This window comes from Castanea sativa, chromosome 1, assembly GCF_040712315.1.
Source record: "Castanea sativa cultivar Marrone di Chiusa Pesio chromosome 1, ASM4071231v1".
Taxonomy (NCBI): Eukaryota; Viridiplantae; Streptophyta; class Magnoliopsida; order Fagales; family Fagaceae; genus Castanea; species Castanea sativa.
Window position 1 is genome coordinate 10236863 of NC_134013.1, and position 10428 is coordinate 10247290.

Below are 10428 nucleotides of genomic sequence, written 5' to 3' on the forward strand. Positions count from 1 at the left end.
AAAAATGCCAGACAGCGGTGCGGTACCGTATCAGAGTTGTCATAAAACGGTCACCGTATACCAGCTGCTCGGTCACTTTCTCTCTCACACAGACTGTGCTTACTCTACTCTTTGAGAGTTTTACGGATAATGCTTTCTCTACCATCGAATCTCAACCTCCACTTTAATAACAGTGCCATTCTCTCTTCTCCAATACTCCCCCAAAGGTATTATTATTCCATTTACTCCTTTTTTTTTTAGTTGGAAAAAAAAGAAAAAAGAATAACGTTGCGTTTGGTAGCGTAGAAAAACTGCAGGCAAGAAATGTAATTTGGTTTAGTTAAAACTGGCTCCTCTGTTTCGTTTTTCTTAGCCTAACCCTTCGCAGCATTGCGATGGTGCTGGAATTAAAGTTTGGTTGGTCGCTGAGAGATTATAGGAAATTTTTAATGCGACGGAAATCTTACAAGTTCTCTGAGTTGAGGTGGTCAAACCAAGCACTAGGGTTTATCTTTTCATTTTAGGTTTCTATAGAAGGAACCGTTGATTGTGTAGACTCTTTCTCAAATTATGAACATGGATTTTACTAATTTAACTTTTTTTTTTTTTTGGTGATGAGAAAGCCACCAAAGTAATCAAAGATCGTTTCTGTGATTAGAGTGGCTGGTCATATTGCTGAGGTTCGCTTTAGGGATCTAAAGTTTGGTTACATGATTAGGAATTTCAAAATCATCTGATTCAGGGCAGATTTGTATTTGGCGTGTTGATGGCTTATGTTGTTCTAGAGTAGTAATTCACATTCCTAATGCTAAACAAAACATGATGAAGCCAATTATATTTAATCGTACATCCAGACACACCTCGCTGATGGCAACTGATTTTCTGTTTCTAACCGTTTGTGTAAATTTCTTGTGATATATACCATGCTGATAAATAGTAATGGGGATATGTTTCAATTACATTTTCACTGTGTATGGATTTTTCTGAAGCTATTTGACACTGAAACTGAAACATAACAAAGAAAAGTGCCTTTCAGTTTATCTTCACAAAACAATAGCTGTGTTAAATTCGTGAATGTATGTGAGAACATAGTTATTTCCATTGAAATCCTTCATTTCTAAAATTGAGTACATTGTTGGGAATTCTTATACATCATCTTTTGCTTTATTGTTCGTGTCTTCTTATTGCAGTAATACATCCCACAGCAGTCTTATCTATAGGCATGGTCGGCGCAGAAGCAATTATGAAAATTTTGTACATTACACAATTAAGTGCAGACTTGCTCGGGTGAATGAGTCTCCTTCCTCAAGCCCTGATACTTTAATAAAGGAACCCCACAAGTATTTTGATCAGGTTATCATCACAGTCCGTGCGGGAGATGGAGGCCATGGTGCTGTTCTTAACATGCCTAACCCAAGAGCTGCTAAGCCTCAAGGAAAACAGGACAAGGAGAAGATGTGGAAGAAAAGTGCGTATAAAAGGGACTTTGATGGCTCACTTATACTTCCTATGGGTGGGCATGGAGGAGATGTAGTAATATATGCAGATGAAGGAAAGGATTCATTATTGGAATTTCACAAGAAAGGCCGGTTTAATGCAAAGCGAGGTGGAAATGTTGATGCAATGGGTGTTTTGACTTCACAATTGCGTAATGGACTTGCTTCACCAACTTTGCGTATACCTGTGCCTTTAGGTTTGTATGTTATGTTGTTAATTTTGTCAAAGATGTTTGGCATATGTAAAAAATGGGAATCATAGTGGAGCTATCCAACATTAAATCTGATTATGTAAGCAGTGTCCTCCCCTGCCTTCTTTATTTCCCGATCAAACAGGGATGTGAATTTGATGGGATGATCGATGCTCATTTACACATTCTTAAAAAAGTAGCTACTTCTATGTGTATTCTCTTATTATCTGGGCTAATGTGACAGGTACGGTTGTGAAACGTAAACGGGGGAAGTTGTTGGCTGATCTAGCGCGTCCAGGTGATGAAATCCTTGTTGCAAGAGGTGGACAAGGAGGGGTAAGGAAATGCTTTATTTCTACCCTAAGTTAATGATTTTTTTAGTTTTTATTTATTTATTTACTTTTTTACTTTTGGTCTAAGAGTCTGTTTGGGATCTGCTTATTTTGCTGAAATTGAAAACTTTTTGCTAAAAGTATAGTAGATAAAGGTAAAAGTTAATTGAAGTAGTACAGTAAGACTCATGAATAGTATCAAAAAATACAGTAGGACCCATAAATAGTAACAAAAATAAGTTGTGACATATTTCATCCATAAAATAAGTTGTAACAAAAATACAGTAGGACCCATAAAATAAGCTGGCAAATTTCATCCATGCCAAACGCACACTAAGTCTAAATTTTTATAGCATTTTTGACTTTTTAATTTTTTATTACCTAAGTGATACATGTGACATATTTGCTGTCTCTTTCTTTCTTTCATTCTCTTAAGTTACACTGTTCTTTGTTGTTAAGTCATTCTGGTCTGAGATGGTATCATGGTAAAGTTTCAGTTTCTTGGGAATTCAAGGAGTTTGAACAATAGGCCTGAGAATTTAAAACTTTGCATGCATGTTCTTTTCAAGGCAACTTTATTTATTGTCAGAGGGTTGTTTTGAAGAACATATTTTAACTTGTATGCTTAATATTAATGTCAGTTACATATTTTTTTGGATAAATATTAACATGTCATTTACATCTAAGTGTTTTCCCCCTCTTCTCCCCCCAGATTAGCTTGTTAGAAATGCCAGAGCATCGAAGGAAAAAGTTAATGGCTTTGACTACAAATGTGATGAGAGATGATAGTGATAAGGTAAACATGGTGCTCTTAACCTTTTATCTAGTATATTAAGTTTGAAAATTTTGTGTAAGACATTTCCACTGAGGCATGTTCAAGCTCAATTTTTCTTTTTCTTCTTTGTCCTTTACTGCCATTTTTGGGAGAATCTAATCTAAAATTTTCTTGCCCGAGGAATGATTAATTGATCTTCTTGCAAGTTCAATGCCTTATAGGTGGATGAAACCATATATGGATTCTCTAGTGTTCCTCAACTTTTTCAATCAACTATCTCAGAATTCCTGTCAAATTGGGTTAAGTAATCACATTGATTTGCATGTGTTTATTCTAGTTTTGGCATTGTTCTGAATTAAAGGAAGCAGGAATTTGGAGGGAGTGTTAGAGAAAGATCTATCATTTAATTTCTTTTGTTATCTTCTAAGCACAGTGATGGTGTATGAAATGTTGAAGACTTGGTTTAATTTAGTTTTTTTAAAAAGGAAAAAGATGGTAGAATTCTAGTGTACGCATATGTGATAAATTTGTGTTTACCTGACGAAGTATCTTTTTACTTTGCATATAAATAACCTGTTAATTTATCTCTCTGCATCTCCATGCTCTACTTTTCAAGTCCAATATATATCAGATATGGTAATGTTGACTGTGGCCCCATGATAACAGCAAAAAACCATGCTTTTCTTTCCTTGAAAACAAACTAACATCTTCAATAACCATAAATCTGTACCATGTAAGTGGAATGCCTTACCAATGAGCTCTAGCTCATGTAAACTTAGGAAGATTGGGGTTTGAAAAAAGTTTGAATGCATCTTTTATTGCTCTTATCCCTAAAAAAATAGGGGCAGTAAATGTTAAGGACTTCAGACCTATAAGTCTAGTTGGAAGTGTATATAAAATTCTTGCTAAAGTCCTTGCAAACAGATTGAGGCAGGTTACGGGGAATCTTATTGCAATTACTCAGAATGTTTTTCTTCATGGTAGGCAAATTTTGGATTCAGTTTTGATAGCAAATGAGTGTTTGGGCAGCAGGTTGAGGGAAGGGACACCAGGGGTTATTTGTAAACTTGATCTGGAAAAAGCATATGACAGTGTGAATTGGGATTTTTTATTATATGTACTGAGTAGGTGTGGGTTTGGGGCCAAATGGAGGAAGTGGATTCAAGCTTGCATTTCCACAATAAGATTTTCTGTTTTGGTGAATGGTGAGCCTGTGTTTTTTTTTTCAAAAGTTCACGGGTTTGTGTCAGGCTGATCCTCTATCTCCTCTATTGTTTGATTTTGTGATGGAAGCTTTGAGTCTTATGAATTCAAGGGCAGCCAGTGGGGGATTTTTTAAATGGTTTCTCTGTAAATGGTCATGGCAGGGTTCATAATATTACACATTTATTTTATGCGGATGATACTCTTATTATGTGTGATGCTAATCAGAATCAATTAAGGTATCTTTGTTGTACCTTACTGCAATTCGAGGCTGTTTCTGGATTGAGGATTAGTTTGGGAAAGTCTGAGATGGTCCTAGTGGGGAAGGTCCAAACATGGAAGATTTAACTGAAAATCTGGGGTGTAAAACTTCTACCCTGCCAATGAAATATATAGGGCTCCCTCTAGGAGCCAGTTTCAAAAGTAGAGCTATTTAGGATGGACTTCTAGAAAGGATGGAGAAATGGATTGCTAGTTGGAAGAAGATTTATTTGTTGAAAGGTAGAAGGTTAACCCACATTAAAAGTACACTCTCTAGTCTCCCTACTTATTTTATGTCTCTTTTTTCCATTTCTGGTTGCCAATTGTATGGAAAAAATTCAAAGGGATTTCCTTTGGGGTGGTTTGGGTGAGGAGAATAAATTTCACCTGGTTAAGTGGGAGTCTCTGTCTTCCTGTTAATTGGGGTGGTTTGGGGATTAAAAAGCTTGTAGCGTTTAACCAAGATTTACTAGGCAAATGGTTGTGGTGGTTTGGGGTGGAAACTGATGCTTTTTGGAGGAAATTACAGGGATAAAATATGGTATTTCTAGGGGTGGCTGGTGTACTGATTTGGTGGGAGGGCCCTACGGTGTTAGTTTGTGGAGGTATATAAGCAAGGGTTGGCCTGAACTTCTGCAAAACATCTCTTTTGAATTGGGAACAGGTCATAAGATTCAGTTTTGGTTGGATAGCTGCCAGGGCCATGATTCCTTTTTGGACAGATTCCTGGACCTTTTTGAAATTTCCAGAAATCAAGAGGTTTTTGTAGCTGAATATTGGATGGTTCCAATGCTTGTATCCATTGGAATCCTACATTCACTCAGCCTCTTAATGATTGGGAGCTAGAGTCTATGGACTTATTTCTAATGGAGTTATATACTGTAAGGATTAATTTTCCTCAGTAGGATAGACTAATTTGGAATCCTTCTAAGTCTCCAGGATTTTCAATGAGTTCTTATTATCAGCTTTTGAGGAGAGGTGGGGATGCATTCTTTCCTTGGAGGACGGTGTGGCATGTGAGAGTTCTTCCTTGAATTGGTTTCTTCATTTGGTCCACTGTGAAAGAGAAGATCTTAACAACTGAAAACCTGCAGAAAAGGGGTTTTGATAATTTTGAATTGGTCTGTTATGTGTAGATTTGATGGGGAGGATATTGATCATTTTTTTTTTTTTTATAAGTAAGGATATTGATAATTTATTTTTGCATTGTGGCGTGGCACCTGGATTATGGGTTTTTATTCTCTCTTTTGGGTCTCACTTGGGTGATGCCGAAACTGCCAGACCTGCTCATTATTTGGTCTGGACTGTGTGGTAAAAAGACTTATTTTACTTTGTGGGGAGCTATTCTGGCTTGTCTTTTATGGACCATTTGGAGGGAAATAAATTTGAGAGTTTTTGAAGGAACAGAATATTTGAATGCTTAACTGAAATCTGAAATTTTGGGTACTCTGTTTGAGTGGCCGAAGGTGTTATGCTCTAATGTCTATTCAGGTTTAGACTTTCTGACCTTTTTGGACAGTTTGGCTCTTTCCTGAAGCTTGGGGCTATTTTTTTTAATTCTTTTTCTTTGATGTATTCTTGCTTTTCTTTTCCTTTGAAGTGTCCTTGGTATACTCCCTGTGTACTTTGGCCTCAGCCTTTCTTCTTCTTTTTTGATTTAATAAAGTTTCTTTTCTTACTGATAAAAAAAGGGTTTATTTTTATTTTGATAGGTAATAGAAACTTTGGAAGATTAGGGTTTAGATGATTGGAAAATAGGTTTATGGCTGAATTGTTTTGTCCTTTCAACGTAGCATATATTTTTATCTTACTCTCTGTTTATGGCTACCAAATTGATTTTTGAACAATTCCTAGGTGATATGCAGAGTTTAATAAATGTTTTTCCACTTTTCTTTGACCGTTACTGCCTAGAACAATGAAAATGAATAATAGAGATGGATAGAGGCTTCAAATTGAAACAACTGCATAAATTTTGGACTTTAATTGACAAAATTAAAGTCATAGGACCTAATTTGAAATATGGCATAAGCTTCGGGTCTTTTATGTAATTTCTCCTTATTTTCATTTTTTATTGTTTCTAGGACCTGCTCAAGTAGAGTATCATGCCAAGAGCCTTTTAGCTCAATTGGCACTTCTTGGTGTTTCCAATGGAGACGGCCATGGATCAAACCCCCCATCCCCATTATAGCTATCGAATTATCAAAAATAGTATAATATTACCTTATCTACATTACTTATATTTGACTTTGTATGGTCGGTCAAAATTTACGAAAGATATGCCTGCCTTATTATAGAAATATGTTAAATATTTTCTACTATATTGCAGGTTTTAGTTCTTGGTCAACCTGGGGAGGAGATTAGTTTGGAGTTGATTCTACGTGTCGTTGCTGATGTTGGTTTAGTTGTAAGTATTGCTCTTTATTTATTTATGCATGTTTTTATCCTGGCTTCTCATGCATGTGAGTTTTGAACTAATGATATTCAACATTTAATGATGTCTGTATATGATAAAAAGGTCATTGGATTAGTGTCCAGTACTTGTAGTACCAAGAATTGGCAAAATGACTCAAATGGGAAAACGTGCTTGGCATTATTTGTCAAACCAGAGTGGTTTGTGTCCTACCTGATCTTAGATTTTCAGACAGTTTTCCTTGTCCTAATTGACCTAATATGATTCAGCCTTACCCTGAGTCTTTGACCAACATGTTCTGCATTTCAAAGGTCTAACCAGTCAATTGTTTTAGGTTGAAGAATGTCGATAATACTCTGTTGAGCCTACTAATAATGTGAGATCCATTTTAACAACATTTAAAGATTCTTTTGAAGTGAGGAGTCTAGTTGGACAATAATATCATGCTGGAAGGCTGTGAAGTTTCATTTATGTTGAATAATTTGAATGTAGCTTTCCATTTGATTTGAGAGGCTTGAGCTTTTTCTGAGGAATATTTCTTGGTTCTGGGATGAGTTGCCTATGTCGTAATTGCTATCAATTTTTGGGAAGGAGATTTTTGTGTGTCACAATCTAGATATTTTTAATTATAATTGTGTAATTAATTGTGGAGTAGAATTTTTGGTAAAGTGAAAGGTCAAGGGGAAAAGAAAAAGGAAAACCCAACAAAGTTCTTTACATTTCATTATTGCTTTGAAGGTAGCCTTCCCCTATTGATTTAGTTAACTATATTTTGCATGTATTTAAGTACAAATGCCTGGAATTGCGGAGTGCTAAAGTATATTAATTATTTCTGTAAGGTACTGTTATTGACTTTATTACTAGAGGTTTAATTGCTCTTGTTGTAGGGGCTTCCAAATGCTGGAAAGTCAACCCTTCTTGCAGCTATAACTCTTGCAAAACCTGATATTGCTGATTATCCTTTCACAACATTAATGCCAAACCTTGGACGGCTTGATGGTGATCCTAGTTTAGGGGCAGGGATGTACTCATCTGAAGCAACATTGGCTGATTTGCCTGGTCTTATAGAAGGTGCTCATTTAGGGAAGGTACTGTGTGTTTTGTATCTCAAATGTCTGCTTATTATAAAATCTAAATTTTGCTAAATTTAAAATCTGAATCATCCTTCAGGGTCTTGGTCGGAATTTCTTGAGGCACCTGAGGAGGACACGGCTATTGGTCCATGTTGTTGATGCAGCTGCTGAAAACCCTGTAAATGACTATCGAACAGTAAAAGAAGTATGTGTTTCTTTCTGTAACAATACTAATCATTTATTTTCACTAATAGCATTGTTGACTCCACTTGCTTACTTGGAAATTTTGGGCTATAAACATTGTTGCCATGGATGATGGTTTAAATTAGATGTGTATTAAGTTGATCTTCATCACTGATCAAATCCAGATTCATTTTTATAATTTGGGTCATTATAATTGGGTCTTGTGAGATTAGACTCCTCTAGTTCAGTTGATCCTCATCATTCATATTTAATTTTAGGTTTTAGTTTTAATTGTAGTTTTGGGCTTTTTTGTGTGTCTTTCCCTTCTTATGTGTCATTCTTTAAGGGAGTTGCTAAGACTAGGGTTTGAGTTGAAGGTAAAGCTGAGTGGAAAACTAGGATTATGATTCTTAGCTGCCAATTTTTTAAGGGAAAAAATGATGTTGTCTGGATATTTTTTAGTTTTCTACATTGTAATTATCTATCCCTGCGATTTTTAATGTGAAAAGCCTATGGAAAAGTTTATTATGTTTGCATTCCTTTATTGTTACTTTTTTAATCTTTCATGCATAAAATCTTTTTAATCTTTCATGTGTAAACTATAGGATTTATGGGTTTTGCAGGAATTGCGAATGTACAATCCCGATTACCTTGAAAGACCATACATTGTGGTGCTAAATAAGATGGACCTCTCAGAGGTCTGTGCCTGTTGTTATTCTTCCTGGTTTAGAAGCCCTGTTTTTAATATCAATCTTGATTTTCCTAATGCTATTATTATGCATTCATATAAAACGTAGGATCTCTTTGGTTTTTGTTTTATTTGAAGTTAAAAGATTTAAGCCGATTACTATTTCAGGCAAGGGATAGGCTTCCATCTTTGACTGAAGAAATAATGAGAATTGGGAGTGATGGAGCACCTTCTGAGCCAGAAAGAGGCTCTGACGATGATGCTCTTCAATCACTGACCACTGAAGGTGGCCATGCAGATGTATCTTCTCCGGGCTTTAGTAGCAAAGATAAAAAGGATAAAGAAATCGAGGACTACCCACGCCCCCTTGCTGTTGTAGGAGTTAGCGTTCTGTAAGTTCATTACATTGTTTTTAAATCTTCTTCCTAATATTTGAACTGTATGTCTTGCCTCATTATGAATTCTGTATAATTATTTTTATTGATAAGTTATATGCTTCCATGAGCCTTGAGTTAAAACTCATGGCTAAATTCTGTTTAATATTCGGTAGTGTTGTGCTTTTTTACGATTTACCTGAACTTTTTTCCCCCTTTCCTGTGTATTCTAGATCAATTTTTCTTTCTTGAGTAAATCTTTCTATTTATCAGTTTAGCACTTCTAGGAGGAGTATCCTAACCATATGCAATTTATGTTGTCTATTGCAGGAAAGGAATCAGGATCAATGACTTGTTGAAGGAGATAAGGGCAGGTTTGCGGAAAGTTCAGAGATCCCAATGAAACTTTGGAGTTAAGTGTGCGACCATGAAATTAGGGCCTTAAAGGCTCCCATCAATTGCACTGCCATGTTTCAGCCTCTGGTAAATTTTGGTCCAGCTATCGTTTATACATTGCAAATAGGCATTTTTGTACACGTCTGTCAGTGTCTGCATATCAATGTATTCTGTGTCTCAACTAGTTTACAAGCTGTGTACAGGTGTTGGTTTGGCTGGTGGAGGTGCAGCTGGGTTAGGGTTTCTTGGGATGATGAGAATTTTGGGTGGATTCCACATTTAGTGTGGGTTTGGATAGCAAACGCCTGTTTTTCCCTGGGTCCGGTGCACTGTTCACAAAAACCGCAACTACGGAAAAATACAAATATAACTTTAAAACTGGGTCCCACGGGCACTATTTATAGTTTAAAAATTATTTTACTACAGTATTTTTAGCAATAAATTTTCAGTTTTCAACAATAACTGGTATCCAAACAGACTTTTAGAATCAAATCAATTGCTATTTTTAAAATTTGCCAAATTGTAATTAAATTTTGTGCTGCTGTTCCTTCTTTTGAGCTCATCTATATTATTAGTTAACAAAAAGATCTTGGACGTAACAAAAAATTATAATTAAGCTGAACAATCACATATAGTTGAGCTGAACAATTCCAAACCCTGATACTAGATTCAGATTGGACTTTGCTTGCTTCCAATAATTTCAGATGATCCAATGCTTTTTTTTAAGCTATATTTTGTAATTTGACGTGTGGGAGTAGGGCTGGGTCTCCATTGTTGCGAGCTGGTCCAACCCATTAATCCATGAGGTTTCTAGAAATTGAACAAAATATCTACACAACAATGTAGAATCTAGTACATATATATATATATATATATATATATATATATATATATATATGCTGTTAACTGCTAAGAAAAACAGCTGTTCACAGGTTGTGAGTTGTGACGTTGTGTTGGTATGCGTTTAGGCTCCGTTCCCACTTCCCAAGTAGAATCTTTCCTTCTCACGTGGCTTAATTGATTTGAGACAGTCATTTTTTGATTCATAGAAAAAAAACGAGTGTCAA

The 10428-nt window shown here is 35.8% G+C and overlaps 1 pseudogene; it reads left to right on the top strand.

Annotated features, from left to right (window-relative positions):
* Positions 1-316: 316 nt before the first annotated feature.
* On the top strand, positions 317-9545 carry LOC142628987 (putative GTP-binding protein OBGC2; annotated as a pseudogene).
* Positions 9546-10428: the final 883 nt, after the last annotated feature.